This window comes from Vigna umbellata, chromosome 11 (assembly GCF_029865625.1).
Source record: "Vigna umbellata cultivar VRB3 chromosome 11, Vumbellata_1.0, whole genome shotgun sequence".
In the NCBI taxonomy this organism is placed as follows: domain Eukaryota; kingdom Viridiplantae; phylum Streptophyta; class Magnoliopsida; order Fabales; family Fabaceae; genus Vigna; species Vigna umbellata.
In genome coordinates, this window is record NC_142175.1 from 18,308,859 (window position 1) to 18,325,397 (window position 16,539).

General features: G+C 39.1%; 2 long non-coding RNA genes across 3 annotated transcripts; one reads left to right on the top strand and one right to left on the bottom strand.

Moving 5' to 3' along the window:
* Nucleotides 1–346: 346 nt before the first annotated feature.
* LOC124820957 (uncharacterized) lies at nucleotides 347–2,723 on the bottom strand. Of its 2 annotated transcripts, none has more exons than XR_007027411.2 (4): nucleotides 2,131–2,723; nucleotides 1,585–1,785; nucleotides 1,373–1,447; nucleotides 347–549 (listed from the first exon to the last, which is right to left on the bottom strand). It is a non-coding gene; the product is annotated as an uncharacterized LOC124820957 (long non-coding RNA). The 2 variants fall into 2 exon arrangements; XR_007027410.2 differs by having other exon boundaries at nucleotides 1,581–1,785.
* A 331-nt stretch (nucleotides 2,724–3,054) lies between these two features.
* LOC148191073 (uncharacterized) lies at nucleotides 3,055–3,762 on the top strand. Its single transcript, XR_015783049.1, has 2 exons — nucleotides 3,055–3,195; nucleotides 3,287–3,762. It is a non-coding gene; the product is annotated as an uncharacterized LOC148191073 (long non-coding RNA).
* Nucleotides 3,763–16,539: the final 12,777 nt, after the last annotated feature.

Consider the following 16,539-nt stretch of genomic DNA (forward strand, 5'->3'; position numbering starts at 1 on the left):
CTGGATCAAGGGCTCCCAGATAACCACGACAGAATAGATGGATCAGCAGCATATGATTAATTTTGAACCGCGATGGAAAAAGGCAACTAAGTGGAAAGAGTTTCCAATCCTTTTCAAAAAAATCCTCTCAATGGCATAACTAGACCTGTCAAATAAGCCCAGGATTTGGCCCTAGTCCACATGGGTTGGACCAAAAAAGCCCACAGAACCAAAATGTCCTTTATTAAAAAAGTCCAAATAGCTAAATACTCCAAAGCCCTGTGGGATAGGGACAGTCCATGGGTCTTCCTTTTTACCAAATTTTAAGTAGAGAAAAAAAATTTATGATCGAGAAATAGATACAAAATAGAAAGAAACAAAAATTTTATACAGCAATTGGTAAATACATATATTGTAATATACTTCCTGGAGCTTAGTTTATACTTCCAATGTACGTACTACTAGATCTCAATATGTTATCTGCATCCATTGATATAATATACTCCATGCAAGTTGTTCTTCTGGTCCTTTTGGCAGAGAGAAGAAACTTTCCATTTACAATAAGCAAGGCTGCAGGAACACAAAATTCCATTACGCATATTTATACAACACACTGTAACAGCAACATATTTGTCAACTCAATACTCGTGCTAGCATAGAATACATTTCAACCAATAAAACAAGTAGGATAGGCAAGGCATGAGCTATTCTCTTGTAATTAAAGTCAACATAAGCATAATAGACATGCATCACACACCATTAAAACTTTAGCAAAGCTAACAAGCCAAACACGCAACAAGTTGAAATGATGCTCGGGACAAGGTTGAATTATTTGAATGGATCATATGACCAAAATAAAGTAGAAGTGACATCAGCACCTAACCCTAAGTAACTTGAGCACCAATAGTTATTACTTACTTTCATAAACTTCAATAAAACGACACAATAAGTTTGTAAGTGGGCCACAACAAAGAAATTGACCATCATATTTGAACACTACTATCTAAATTGCATTAACAACAACAGGTTGTGATAAAAAATGAATTTGGAGAAACAATTCCCAACACCACAAGGAAGCTGTAAGATCGAGTTTAAGGTAGCAAAGCTTACATTTCAAAAACAACCACCTCATTCCATCATTTTTCACCAATCCAAACATAGAAATGAACATAACAAGCAATTAAGCTGAACCAAAAATCAAATAAACAAATATAAATTCTACTTTCAAAGGTGACCACGACTCAAATTGATAAAGGAAAAAGTCAACAAATATATCAATACCAGAATTGGATGATAAGCACAAAAATTACACAGTAAAAGCAAATTAAAGAAAGAAAAAAACAAGATGATAAGATAAATTCATATATGTTAGTGTCAACAAAGGAAAGCTTACCAGGATTGGATGGTATGTCAGCTTAGATTTGTCTCTCTTGATGAAACACTGGATGGTTCCATTCCTATGCCTAGGCTACAGACAAGACAAGAGTCAATGAAGCATAAAAATGTAAACTTTGGTCATGGTAAAAATTTCATATCCTTGATACATAAAGAAAATACTTTACACATATTTTAGGCACATGATAGAAGAACAAAAGGTGTACCTACTTCAGGCCAATAGGGAAAATGATCTTCCCACAAAATTCCAGACGGCTAACAATTTCTTTGCACATTTCTCTCCGGGACTTGCACACGGCAGCACATGCAACGACATGCTTACGAGCAGGCCATGTACTCTCATTTGCTTCTATTCTATTAATAACATCGCCAAGGAGCTCAAGGGGAAGGCTAGCCACAACTTACTACAGCCTGTGAAGAAAGAAGACATAAGTGACATGATGCACAAACACAAAAAGAGAGCTTAATCAAAACCCAATTGAAAAATCCATCCATGGAGCATACACAGTCATGAAAGTATACAACTTTAAACATTCAATTTATTAGGGTATTAGAAATGACCCAGATGGATAAATGATGGAGGTAGAAAACCAGAAGCACTAACGGCATTTCAAACAGTGAGTTCAATTGAAATCGAAGTAGCAGAGACATTGAGCATAAATCGTGAAATGGGGGAGAAACAAGATGAAAAAACAATTGAGACACATTGGAATTCGTTGCAATGAATCGAAGAAAGCAGAAATGTAAAATTGGTACCGGTTAGGGAGTAGATCTAGGAGAGGATGGAGCCACGAGATTAGATTGCGTTAAAGATGAACCCACGAGATTAGATTGTGTTAGAGATTGAGTTGGAATCCGTCGGGGAAATTGAGGTTGTTGGTGGGGGTGTTGGGGTTGGTGGTAGTGGCGGTGGTGGTGTCGGTGTGGGGTTTGTTGAGGCCTTTTTCCATGGAATCCACAGATTTGAAGTGAACCCAGGAGGAGGGTGAAGCGATGGTGGAGTTGGTGATGAGGCCAGGGAGAGGGAGGGAGCGGAGGCGTTGGATTTCGGTGCGGTAGCGTTTGCGGAGTTTTTCCATTTTTTGGCGGCACTGGACGACGGTTTTGGCAGTGGGGGAATCGGCGACCTCTTCCCCGTGGGTGGCTTTGAGGTTGGTGCGACCGAGGGAGGACCACTTGTCGCGGTAGGCGTCGATGAGGGCGGAGGTTTCCTCCGGGGTTCAGCATGGCGGGAGGAGACGAAGGGTGGGGCGGCGAGACTGAGGGGAGGTCGTCAAATACTCAATGGAGTGGTTGTTCAGAAGAAAATGCATCAAAAATAATGTTTTGGGACTAGAGGGCTAACCCGGCCCTGCTTCATTCACAACCCACTTGGATGGGTTTTGGGGGACCAGGAGCTTTAAAGAAGCCCCCAAGATGTGGGTCAACCAGAAATGGGGCTAAATATAGAAAGGGCCCGGGTTAGCCCTTGGGGCTTGGAAAGAAACTGACAGCTCTAGGCATAATGATGCTTTTTATTAAGGAAGAGAACACATCTCATGGATATCGAGTCCTTCCATTACCACTTCAAAGGATAATTTTACAGTTGTTCCAGAAGATGACCCTTTAGTATTTTGTAGTGAAGATGATCCTGAAAACTGGCATGTTCACGTTGGGCAATGCAAGTTAGTTCTGCGTAAACATTACTTGACTGTTATTCTTTCTGGACTTTGGATATAATTTGTTTTATTGCATTGCTTTCCAACTCCTACAGATCTTCCGCTCCATTGACTCGGGGTCCCTCAATGATTTTCCAAACATGTTGATGTTCCTCTGTCCCAGGTTTATATACTTTCTAAGTGAAACTCTATACTGCATGCTTGCAAATCAAACACTATCCCTCACTTTTTAATTAACATAATTTTGTATGCAGAATCTTTATGTGTGCTAAAATATTTGGTCATAGAAGAAACTGTTCAAACAGCGTAAATTCAAGCGATCAGATCTGCCCAACACTTATTTATATTGAAAACATACTTCAATGGATCATCATATGCATGGCCATAAAGATGCAGGTTAGGCTTAAGTTCTTGGATTTTAAAAGCAGCGTAATTTTCTGTATTTTATGAGTTGGTTTACTCTGTCTGCAGACAAAGGACATCCTGTAAAGTTCGATTCATTGATCTTGATGGGAAAAGAAAAACAAAGTTGAAAGCATAAATGTTGAAATCTATATTTCTTTCACAAGTTGATTAGATAGAGGAAAGAATTGTTGGTTTGATGTAATAATGACAATAATGTCATTATCTTATTTTAATTTAGTCAGGAAGAACTCTCTTCCATCTTCTTCTCTCTTTGTTTTGAGAAAACTTGTTTATTATTTTTCTTAATAATTACTGGTATTATTTATTTTGCTTTAGTAACTATTTGACTTTTTTCTACCCTTGTCCATAAGAGATACTTTCAAAATCCTTGGTTTGTACTTTTGTCAGATATTTTAATATTTTTTTCTGAGTCCTATGAAATTTAAACATTAATAGTTTTTTATTTGCACTTTACGATTTCAAAATCTAAAAAATACTACTACTACTATTATTTTTATAATATAAATTCTTAACCTTCTCTCTTATTAACATTACTAATTTAAGTTTTTATTAATTTTAAGTTAATGTTATTTAGGCTTTTTTCTATTTTTGTCAACCAAGCCTTAAAGATTGAGGTAATTTGTGTTGGATATTAATTAAGATTTTTTTCAATTAGTAGTGCTATTTTCACTCAATGGTGGCCATTATTTTTTATTGGTATCGGAAAAAGAAGATTGTGATGATTGTATGATAGACGGGTCCAAGCCAAATGCCACATTAAGACCCATTATTCGTGGAATGGCCAAGGTCATACAACAAGCCCTTGAAGATCTATCTCAAGAAGGGTAAGTACTCTTTGGACACTTCAAGTGGGAGTCAGAAGCCCAACAAGAAAAATAGAACAATCCATACCAACCCATGGAAAGGGATAAATTTGGAGAAATCTCAATCGGGTGGCGCTGGGCGCCAACCCTCCACCGCTCAGCGACAACGGACCTCTTTTTCAGCATGTTTTCTTGGCCAAAGCCAGTACATGTTCAACACTACTCCACGTGTCCTATAATCCATGAAATAAGGCTGATGATCAAAATTGTAAATCTGGTGCACAAAGGGGTGAATCATCTATAAATTCACCCATCTTACTTTGTTGAAATCACTTTTAGAATTAATAGAAATGTTTCAGATGTGTAAGGATGTGTCGTTCGGTATCTCCACGTCCTCCTCTTCTCCTACTCCGTATATCTTGTCTTCTGTACTCGATCCTCAACTTTCTTCCCAGTCCTAGGGTGGGAGACCTGCAAAAGATTCTCCGATACTAAAGTCAGTTGAGAGCAATAGCTTTCCTCTATCGAATAGCAATAAATGTGCAGTAAATGCAGCCTATCTACCACTCACCCTGGATCTGTATTTATAGTTTTCGCTATGGGCTTGGGATTAGTGAAAAGTTAATCACGGCCCAAGTCAGTCCAATAGCTTTTAAACCCCTACTTACCTTAAGCTAAGTTGATTAGTAACGCGGGCGGCCGTCCTAGCGGGTTTTTATCCTCATGACCGGCCGCCCTTGACGGGTCCCCGGCCTGGCCGGTCGACTTCGGGCGAGTTGTTTTTTCCCCTAGTGTCAAGCGGTAAGGTTGCATGATTATGGGCATATGGGCGTCCGGCCCACCATGCCCAACCCTTCCCAACAGTAAGAAGAAGGGTGGTTTCCTGGGCCCCATACGGTGACGTGGGCGTCCGGTCCGTTTGGTGGTCCAATGACGTGGGTGTCCGTCCGTACGGCGCCCGGTCCCTGCTGGTACATCATACATTTTGATGTGGCCCTCAGGATCGGTGGTCCCATCATACATTTTGAATTGCGGTGCAATAAACTGTTCAGAGATCTGAACGTCCATTATGTTTTGGGCGAAGGGGAGTAATAGCGTGAAGGAAGGCTCCGGCTTGACCACCATCCGCCTATCCTCGGCCGCGCTCTCCGCATGCACTGACTTGGCCTTACTACCTTCGGCCTGTGTACCAGTCGGCCTCCAGGTCTCATCGCGTCCAGTATTCTGTTTCGAACGTTCCTCTGCGGCGGCCTTCCCCTTCTCCTTCGCCCGCTTGTCCCCGTCCTTCCCGGCAATCTCCCGGCTTATCCGAGCTTCACAGTCGGCCTTTACCGCCGCCAGCTCATCTTCATGACGTTGTTACATCTCATCCATCTTTTGTTGTAGAACTCGAATCATCTCAATCGGGTCGTCCATGCTCATATTTCTCGTGGTCACCATTGGGTTTTTAAAATCTCACGGTCCCACGGTGGGCGCCAAATGTTTCGGATGTGTAGGGTTGTGTCGTTCGGTATCTCCACGTCCTCCTCTTCTCTTACTCCGTATATCTTGTCCTCTGTACTCGATCCTCAACTTCCTTCCCAGTCCTAGGGTGGGAGACCTGCAAAAGATTCTCCGATGCTAAAGTCAGTTAAGAGCAATAGCTTTCCTCTATCGAATAACAATAAATGTGCACTAAATGCAGCCTATCTACCATTCACCCTGGATCTGTATTTATAGTTTTTGCTATGGGCTTGGGATTAGTGAAAAGTTAATCATGACCCAAGTCAGCCCAATAGCTTTTAAACCCCTAGTTACCTTAAGCTAAGTTGATTAGTAACGCGGGCGGCCGTCCTCGCAGGTTTTTATCCTCATGACTGACCGCCCTTGACGGGTCCCCGGCCTGGCCGGCCGACTTCGGGCGAGTTGTTTTTTCCCTTAGTGTAAAGCGGTAAGGTTGCATGATTATGGGCATACGAGCGTCCGGCCCACCATGCCCAACCCTTCCCAACAGTAAGAAGAAGGGTGGTTTCCTGGGTCCCATACGGTGACGTGGGCGTCCGGTCCGTTTGGTGGTCCAATGACGTGGGTGTTCGTCCGTACCGCGCCCGGTCCCTACTGGTACAGAAGAATTATGCTTACTTTGTAGAAATCACTTTTGGAATTAATAGAAGAATTATGCTGAAGCTCTTAAGCCAACCTTTCTCTACATCCGAAAGTCACTCTCATTGCTTCCTCGCCCACCCTTTTAGCTTCCTCTCATAGATGGTAGGCCGCCTGAGCTAGAGCTACACCATAGAAGCATTTCCTCCCTCCTAAACAGTCACCAACTTCCATTAAATTTCGTTGCCAGAGTTTGTTACTGTCTTCCACTGTGCCATCGTGTTGTTCACTGATTAACCATGCCTTTGGATGAAGTTATCAAATGGTATCAAAGCCAAGTTACAAGTGTCTTCGAGAGCTATGTCTAGTTGTTTTTTTTAGTCTTCAATGTCATCCATTTCACTTTTCTGTTTTGGCCTCTTATGTGCACTATTTCATTGATGCTACCATCATTGGATGCTGGTTTTTAGGTTCTGTTGAGTCTATTTTTGTGTCCAGCCTTGTGTTGATTTGTTGGTATTATCATTTTAATCGGACCATTTCAATGTTTGTCATTTTGTTTATGAAATCTTGTTTTGTTATGTTCAAAGTCATGTGTATTCTTATTTTAGTGCATTATTTTCATTGTCATCAAAATATGAGTTTAATTAATTGAATTTTTATTTTGTAACTCAAAATTTGTCAATTATCATGAGCTATGAAATTCGTGTGAATGAGCTTGATGACAGATATACAATCAGTTTTGAGTATACTATCAACTACCTTTCAACTGTTTGAACATTAGATATTGTCAAATCATTTGCAAGTTAGGTGGAAATCAAATTTCAGTGAATTATGAGTTGTTTATGTTTGTCAAGAGAAATTACATACCATATAAGCAATGAAATGCTTAGGCATAGCTTGGATGCATTTGAGAAAACTCAAGTAGAAATTCAAAAGTGTAGTTGACCGATCTGCACATTCTTTGCTTGAGTCCTTTTTATGTTTTTAAATCTAGTTTTAGCACCTAGATCATTGTTAACCATTTATTACACTGTTCTGCCACTTCGAGCAACTTTTAATTATTGTTTTGGAGTCAAGTAAACTGTAAAAAGCCTATTTGAAACTCTATGCTTAAATTTGGATACTAGAGTTGTTTGTTTTGGATGCATAAGGCATTGACCAAGTCCAACTGTGAAGTAATGTGAATCTGAATTGAAAAGATGCTCAAACAAGTTTGTTTTCATAAAATAAACATGTTCATACATAATTAACTTGATCTTGTACGGTCCTATGCATTTTGACTACTTAACTCATCCATTTTAGGTAAATGTTTTGGTCAAAAACAAGTGCTGCAGCAAATTTTTCATGAAAATGATTTATGCATTGATCTTTGACTAAAGGTTGTAGCAAAAGCTTGGTTCAATATAAAAGAATTGATATATTCAAAAGATTCTAGAATGAAATTAAGAAGCTAATTGGACTAGTGCAACCATTTTCGAAATCTGAGAAATCAAAATCCAAATTCTGAAGCAAAACTGGATTGTCTTTGAGACATTTTATGAAACAGTTCGGAAAATCTCCAATGCAAATCTGATTTTAGTCCAATTGCAACTTGTGGTCTTTTCTTGTTTTCTTATTCCATTCTAGAACTATTCTTAGGATCCTTTTGAAGTGCTTCCTTGATTGCTACCGGATTCATTGCTTGATTTTGAATTATTGGCCAATCTAGTCATTGCCTTCCTGGCCAACTCGATCCATACAAATATACCCTTTTTTAACATATCCGTCAAAGGGTGAGTAATCTTGCCATAATCTGTCACAAACCTTTTGTAGTAGCCCGTCAACCCCAAGAATACCCTTAGGGCCTTGATGGGTTTTGGTTCCTCCCACTCTAGGACCGCCTCCACTTCCTCCCTATCCATTTCCACCCCTTCCTCGGTTATTAAATGTCCCAAATACTAAATATGGGTCTTTCCAAACTCACATTTCTTCCGGTTTGCTACCCACTATTGCTATGACAGCATGTCTAACACGACATGTTGCAAATGATCTTTCCAAGTAGGGCTGTAACTTAGGATGTCATAAAAAAACACCAGCACGAATCTCCTCAAGTAGGGTTTGAACAGCTCGTTCATGGCACTTGGGAAAGTGGCAGGGTAATTGGGGAGTGATAACGGTTGGAAAACTGTTATTTTTATACTTAATTTTGATATTAAAAACACCTTTTTTGACTTAGAAGTTTGCTTGAAGTCATGTTTTTGCTTTAGTTTTGTGAATAAGAGAGTTGAAGGTGAATTTAATGGTTTTGTGCTAGAATCCCTTGATTTTGTAGGCTATTGGAATGATTTAAAAGAAGAGTTAAAGTACCGAATGGTTGAAATGTAGAAAACTCAATCATAATGCAGAAAAGTCAACCAGTCCACCAGAAAAGTCAACCAGTCAACCAAAAAAGTCAATTAGTCAACCAGAATGTAGAAAAGTCAACCAGAGTGCAGAAATAGTTGCGCTGAGCGGTAATTATCGCTGAGCGCCAGTTTTGAAGTGCCAAAATCACCACTGAGGGCTAAAAAATGCAGCTGAGCGTTATTCTGAACAGCCGCAAGTACCGCTGAGCGGCAAAAGTGCCGCTGAGCGCCATTTTAAGTAGGCTTGGACCTGTTTTCTGTTATTTTTATGGGCTTGGACCTGTTTTCTGTTATTTTTATGTTCTATTTAAGGACTTGCACATCCTAGGTTTTGTATCTTTTGATAGCTTGAGCACAGAAACACACTTTTCACTCCTTGGGGGTAGATTTTGGGGATGTGGCAGCTCTCTTCTTCTCTTTCTAGGGTTTTTCTATCTCTTCCATTCTTTCATTCCATTATTCATCTAGTTTCTCCATGATAATGGAAAGCTAAACCTTATTTGTTGTTGGGAAAGATGTAACCTCTTAAACTCTCATGTATTGAATTGATTCTTGATTATTGATGACAAATTTATGAACACCGAAAAATGGCGCCACAAACTTGTTTAACAATCGGCAAGTGTGTCCGAATCGTATCAAGTAATAAAAATGGTAAGACCAAGTATCGTTTTCCCAAAGGACTCACGGCCTAGTTTAGCTATGTGATTTGTTGATTATTTAAGACTTAAGAACAATTTAATTGTAGGTTTTAATGCAAGAGACAGTAATTAAATATGTATGCATGAATTTGATCAATGGAGAAAAACAGAATACAAACACTTCAATGAATTAGATGGATGAGTATATTGTTGGGGTTATCAATTTCATCTTATCCACTCTCATATACTTTCAGGAATTCATCATTCTTATCATCAAAGCTAATGCCACTCTCTAAATTACCTTGCAAGAAGGCCTATCCCTAATTACGAGTTCATACAATTCCTAGCATTCCTAGTAATTAGTTCTTAAAGTGCAGGAGCTTAAAGGCAACCAATATGATATTGGGAGAAATTTCCCGGATCTAGACTTTCCCGTACGTTCCCGTATCGACAAAATCAATAATCATGGCAATGAATGAGTTAAACAATGCAAGCATTAAGCAAGGAGGAAAAACCCTAACTAAAGATGAAAGAAAGCATGTATCTTAATATAAGATGTTAAAACAAATTCCATATATGAGAGTTTCACAAGACTACATTGATTCCCCAACAACAATACAAGGTTTAGTTCACCATATTCATGGTGAAACTAGATGAACAATAATGAAAGACTGAAAGAAAAAACCCTAGAAAGGTGAAGAGGTAGCTTGAGCATCCAAGATCCTCCTTCAAGGGGTGGAAAAGAGAGTGTTTGCTTCGTCACTGCCAAAGATACAAACCCTAGGACGTCCTAAAGCTTATATACTATTCTAAAGTTACAGAAAATTAGGCCCAAGCCCAAAAATAGTGTCGCTCAGCGGTAAACTACCGCTCAGCAGTAAGTGCGTGAGTTGTTTTCTTCCCCTCAGCGGCCAAATCACCCCTCAGCGGATCCAACGTGACTGCCTGAGTGCCGCTCAACGGTAAACTGCCGCTCAGTGGCAGTTGTGGCTTCTCCTTTTGCACTTTTTGATGTCTTTTCTGATTCCATCTCTATCCTTCTTCACTTCTTTCACCAAATTCACATTAAAACCTGCACAAAAACACTGAAATCAAGCATAAACCTGTCCAGCTCTCTTATTTCTAAAAGTATGACCAAAAGCATGATTTCAAGCTAGTTTCTAAGTGTTAAAGGTTGCTTTGAGTATCAATTTTAAGCATGAAAATAACTGTTTTTCAACTGTTATCACAACCCCAAACTTAGAACTTTGCTTGTCCTCAAGCAAACAAGATGTAACTCAATCTTCTACCAATCCTTATAATGGTTCACTGATAACAGTTGAAAAACTGTTATTTTCATGCTTAAAATTGATACTAAAAGCAACCTTTATACTTAGAAACTAGCTTGAAATCATGCTTTTCTTCATATTTTCAGAAATAAGAGAGCTGGACAGGTTTATGCTTGATTTCAGTGTTTTTGTGCAGGTTTTAAGGTGAATTTAGTGAAAGAAGTGAAGAAGGAGAGAGAGGAAATCAGAAAAGACATCAAAAAGTGCAAAAGGAGAAGCCGCAAGTACCGCTCAGCGGCAGTTTACCGCTGAGCGGCACTCAGGAAGTCACGGGAGGTCCACTGAGGGGCAAAATGGCCGCTGAGGGGAAGAAACGACTCACGCACTTACCGTTGAGCGGTACTTTACCGCTAAGCGGCACTCTTATGGGCTTGGACCTAATTTTCTGTAATTTACGAATAGTATATAAGCTTTAAGGTTTCCTAGGGTTAGGTATCTTTGGCAGAAACGAAGCAAACACTCTCTCTTCCACCCCTTTGAAGGAGGATCTTGGATGCTCAGGCTACCTCTTCACCTTTCTAGGGTTTTATCTTTCATTCTTTCATTATTGTTCATTTAGGTTCACCATGAATATGGTGAACTAAACCTTGTATGTTTGTTGGGGAATCAATGTAATCTTTTGAAGCTCTCATATATGGAATTTGTGTTTACATCTTAATCTAAGATCTATGCTTTCTTTCATCATTAGTTAGGGTTTTTCCTCTTTGCTTAATGCTTGCTTTGTTTAACTCATTCAATGCATGATTATTGATTTTGTCGATACGGGAACGTACGGGGAAGTCTAGATCCGGGGAATTTCTCCCAATATTATATTAGTTGTCGTTAAGCTCCTGCACTTGATGAACTAATTATTAGGAATGCTAGGAATTGTATGAACTCGTAATTAGGGAGAAGCCTTCTTGAAAGGTACTTTAGAGAGTGGCATTAACAATGATGATTTGAATGTTGAATTCCTAAAATATATGAGAGTGGATAAGATGAAATTGAACCCCAACAACATATTCATATATATCTTTCATTGAAAGTGCGTGTCTTTTGCTTTTGCCATTGATCAACCTCATGCATACATGTTTAATTTCGTCTTTTGCATATTAAAAATCCAATTATTTCGTTCTTAAGTCCTAGCTAATCAACAAATCACATAACTAAACTAGGCCATGAGTCCTTTGGGAGAACGATACTTGGTCTTACCAAGTTTATTACTTGAAACGATTCGGTCATACTTGCCGATTGTAAAGCAAGTTTGTGACATCATATTTTGGTGTTCATAAATTTGTTCATCAAGTTTATGGCGCCGTTTTTCGGTGTTCATAAATTCGTCATCATTCACTCATTCAAAAATTCTCTTTTCAAGGTAAGTAAAACTTCAATCAAACTCATGACAAAGATTTCAATCAAGATGTACACATGCTTTGGTGTTCACAAAGTCACTTAATATCCAACAAATGCTATTTTTCATGAATGATCAATCAACTAAACATGGATGTTCATGTGCTCAATGAATATTTCCTCACTAGGTAAAGTGTTTCACTCAAACACAAGTGTATAAGAGGTAATCACTCATTCACTCTACTATCACAATGTCACATGAATCGTCTTTGCCTTTCATTTAACCACAATCAAATAAATTCACAAGCATGCATCATCACAAGGACTTTTTCAATGGCTTATAATGTGGCTGGGCTAAAAAGAAAATTGGTTTTTCTGGATCACAAAACCCTTGAGTTAAGAGAATCATATCAACACAATCATTCTTATTTTTCCCAACTTTCCTTTGCATTGAGCTTTGCTTTTTCTTTTCTTTTCTTTTCTTTTCTTTCTCTTTCACATTCTTATTCTTAGCTCTTAGCTCTTAGCTCAATGCTTTCAATTTCCCTTTCTATTTTCCAACAACCCCAAACTTGAACATTTATCAATACCACAAAATATTTTCTACTTAACTCAAGGTAAAGCTTTTCAACAAGGGTTTCCAAATCATGTTCAAGGCTAAGGGTGCAAAGGATAGAACACATAGTGTTTTCTTTTAGTGGCTAATCATGAAATTGGCTAATATAAGGCTTACCAACAAATGGCCTTGATCATATGATGCAAACAAGCAAGTAATTCAATCATAGAAAACCTGGGCAAAGTCATTCATGTTTCCAAAGGAATAACATTCAATCACAAAAGCTCTGAAGCTCAAAACCTCACATATAAGCTCATTCACATTTGACATAAACATCCTGCTTAATATCACAATCACAATCACAACATCATGCATTTGTTCACAAAGCTTGTGAATCACCTGTACAAGCATGTAATGTGCACAGCTCAACATCAATCCATATCAAAGTATCATCAAGCATCACTTATCAAACAATCACAATTATAAGCAAACCATCACACCAGACAAAGTTTCCAATTGAGTACATCAAACCCTATTCTAAAACAAAAGTAAATAAGTCAGAACACAAAACCAAATAAAGCATAAGTCCTACTCTAATTATGATAGCATTCATCAGTAAATGCTATCTCAGCTCCTCATCAATCTGAGCTGTCATCTGTATCCTCCTCTTCTTCCTCATCTTCCGCATCCTCAAATGCATCATCATCATCGGCTTCATCATCTTCTTCCATCTCCATAGCTGAAGCTTCAGCTGCTTCAGCTCTGCCTCCTTGTACCTGCTCTTCTGGCCAAGCTACCACATTATGAAATTCCTCCATAGTCCACCTGTGTGCTGGAGGTGTATCATACATTCCAACAATCATCTCTGCAGTAGCCACCTGCCCTCTATGGATAGACTGTAACTGTGCACCTATAAGAGACATGTACATGTCCCTCATTTGGAATGGTTCTGCTTCATGTGTCTCAGCATATGCCCTACTCTGTGCTTGCCCTCTTTCTCTACGAGTACGGCGTGGTGGAACTGGTTGAGCTGCTTCATCGCCTCCACAATATTGTCTATAATAAGCCTCATCAATTGCTTTCCTTGGCCTTTCAAAAGGTGGAGATGAAGTATCCACCCCAGCTATTTTGCAGAGGTGTGTGATTAAGGATGGATGTCCTAAGGGTGCTTTGTTGTTTGTTGTGTTAGCACACACCCTTATCTCATCAGCTATTACCTGCCCAATATTGACATTCAAGTTCCTTATTGCACAATAAAGGAGGAGTGCCCTGCTAAGAGTAATGTCTGACACATGAGAACTTGGCTGAATGTTGGCATGAGAAAATGCCATCCAATACTTTGCAAGAGGAGTCAAGTTAGTTCTCCTAATGTTTACCACAACGCCTGTTCTATTCCTTTGAAAATGTCCTCCAGGCACACATAAAACTCTCTCTACATCCTCAAAATCAGCTCCTTCTTCCATACAGAGAGCAAACTGGCACTGCTCACCAGCCCACACAGTATCCAAGAAGTTGTTGATGGAATCAGGATCATACCTGATAGCATGGCCTCTGACACAGCCCAAGTAATTCTCAGCTGGATAATCACCAATCTTTCTTGCATTAGTGTAGAATTCTTTTACCACAGCTATATTGGCAGGTGAAGGGTATGTGGCTAGCTTTCCCCAATCATTCCCTAACAATTGCTCTCCAAATTGAGGAGCAAAGTTAGGTATCATTCCCACCTTTCTCTCCATCAGTAACCTCCTATCTTGGACCACCTTGAAGTGCTTCTCATGTTTGCGAGATAGGAACCTACTAGAATGGGGTTGTTCTGGTTCCTTTTCTTTTCTTTTGGATGCCATGGTCTTAAATCTTTTGCCTGAAGAGGATGTCATTCCTACATCAAACACAGATACCAAACCACAAAACATGTTGTTAATCATTAGTAAAAACACAGAAAACACCTTATTTCGAGGCTAAACCACCGCTGAGGGTCAAAATCACCCCTCAACGCCACCAGTGTATCAATCCAGAACATAATTCAGCAAAAATCTGTTATCTATCTGAGTACCGCTCAGCGGTAATTTACCCCTCAGCGGTAAATGTACAGATTCTTGAAAATTTCTTTTTAACCTGTCCTAACTCCACCCACATGCAATTTTCAGTTTTTCAGATCAAAATCATTCAGTTTAATCGGTTCAAACTTCAATTAAATCATCAAATCATGCATAGAAATCAAAACCCCTAAAGATTCATGGTTTAACAATCAAATTCAAATTCAAGAACCCTAGAATGAAAACTGCTTAACTTACTTGGGTGGAGATGCTAGATGAACTGAGAATGCTTTCAAGCTATGATGCTCTCTCTTCCTACCCCAAACTTACATGGAATTAGTGATAAAATGAGTGAAAGAGAGATTTTCTCAAGAAGGATGAGAGAAAAGTTGTAGAGAACCTTTGAAAAAGTATGTAGGAGCGTGTGTCCAAAGAAAAATCTGAAAAGAGACACTAATGTGCAGCTTAGGGTATAAAAATACCCTAATGGGCTCGGGTCCCGCTTAGGGGCAACCTAAGCCCAGTCTGTGACACTACCGCTCAACAATAGTTTGCCGCTCAACGACACTTTCGGGAAGTTCTCTTCTTCTTCCTAGCTTAACTAGGTGCCTCCTACCCATGCCTCTCACTTACTCCCTGCAATAATATGCTCAGATTACTCATGCAAAATCCTATTATGGAACTACAGCAGAACAAACAAAAATATAATCAATCAATTGGGTTGCCTCCTGATAATAGTTGAAAAACTGTTATTTTCATGCTTGAAATTGATACTAAAAGCAACCTTTGACACTTAGAAACTAGCTTGAAATCATGCTTTTATTCATATTTTTAGAAATAAGAGGGTTGGACAGGTTTATGCTTGATTTCAGTGTTTTTGTGCAGGTTTTAAGATGAATTTGGTGAAAGAAGTGAAGAAGGAGAGAGATGAAATCAGAAAAGACATCAAAAAGTGCAAAAGAAGAAGCCGCAACTGCCGCTCAGAAGCTCACGGGGGATCCACTGAGGGGCAAAATGGCCGCTGAGGGGAAGAAACCAACTCACGCACTTACCGCTAAGCGGTACTTTACCGCTGAGCGACACACTTATGGGCTTGGGCCTAAATTTTCTGTAATTTTAGAATAGTATATAAGCTTTAGGACGTCCTAGGGTTTGGATCTTTGGTAGAAACGAAGCAAACACTCTATCTTCCACCCCTTTGAAGGAGGATCTTGGATGCTCAGGCTACCTCTTCACCTTTCTAGGGTTTTATCTTTCATTCTTTCATTATTATTCATCTAGTTTCACCATAAATATGGTGAACTAAACCTTGTATTGTTGTTGGGGAATCAATGTAGTCTTGTGAAACTCTCATATATGGAATTTGTTTTTACATCTTATATTTAAGACCTATGCTTTCTTTCATCATTAGTTAGGGTTTTTCCTCTTTGCTCAATGCTTGCTTTGTTTAACTCATTCAATGCATGATTATTGATTTTGTCGATACGGGAACGTACGGGGAAGTCTAGATCCGGGGAATTTCTCCCAATAGTATATTGGTTGCCGTTAAGCTCCTGCACTAAAAGAACTAATTATTAGGAATGCTAGGAATCGTATGAACTCGTAATTAGGGATAGGCCTTCTTGCAAGGTAATTTAGAGAGTGGCATTAACAATGATGAAAGGAATGTTGAATTCCTAAAGTATATGAGAGTGGATAAGATGAAATTGATAACCCCAACAACATACTCATCCATATATTCCGTTGAAGTGTTTGTATTTTGTTTTAGCCATTGATCACATTCACGCATACATGTTTATTTTCTGTTTTGCATATTAAACTTCACTTATTTCGTTCTTAAGTCTTAAATAATCAACAAATCACATAACTAAACTAGGCCGTGAGTCCTTTGGGAGAACGATACTTGGTCTTACCTAGTTTAT